This window comes from Xenia sp. Carnegie-2017, unplaced genomic scaffold, assembly GCF_021976095.1.
Source record: "Xenia sp. Carnegie-2017 unplaced genomic scaffold, XeniaSp_v1 HiC_scaffold_20, whole genome shotgun sequence".
In the NCBI taxonomy this organism is placed as follows: domain Eukaryota; kingdom Metazoa; phylum Cnidaria; class Anthozoa; order Malacalcyonacea; family Xeniidae; genus Xenia; species Xenia sp. Carnegie-2017.
In genome coordinates, this window is record NW_025813483.1 from 16,249,020 (window position 1) to 16,249,336 (window position 317).

Below are 317 nucleotides of genomic sequence, written 5' to 3' on the forward strand. Positions count from 1 at the left end.
GTTCAGTCATGTTTTGCAAGTACGAATTTTTCTGACAGGGACATTGAGGGTGGCAAATGAAAAGCCGAAAATCAATTATATATCAACAAGATTAAGAAAGAGTTAAAACGTTTGCTTTTGGTTGTCACTATAGCACAAATACATAAAGCATACTTCATTTCTTTTACAGCATACTTCTATTTCTTTTAATAACTTTTGATGCAAAGGGCATTTATTTATCAACGTACGACGTGTTGATGTCCCCTCCCCTCCTTCACAAAGTTGCGTTACAGTAGAGAGGGTGTGCTTCACTTGTGACATTCTTCCTTTCTCCAGTC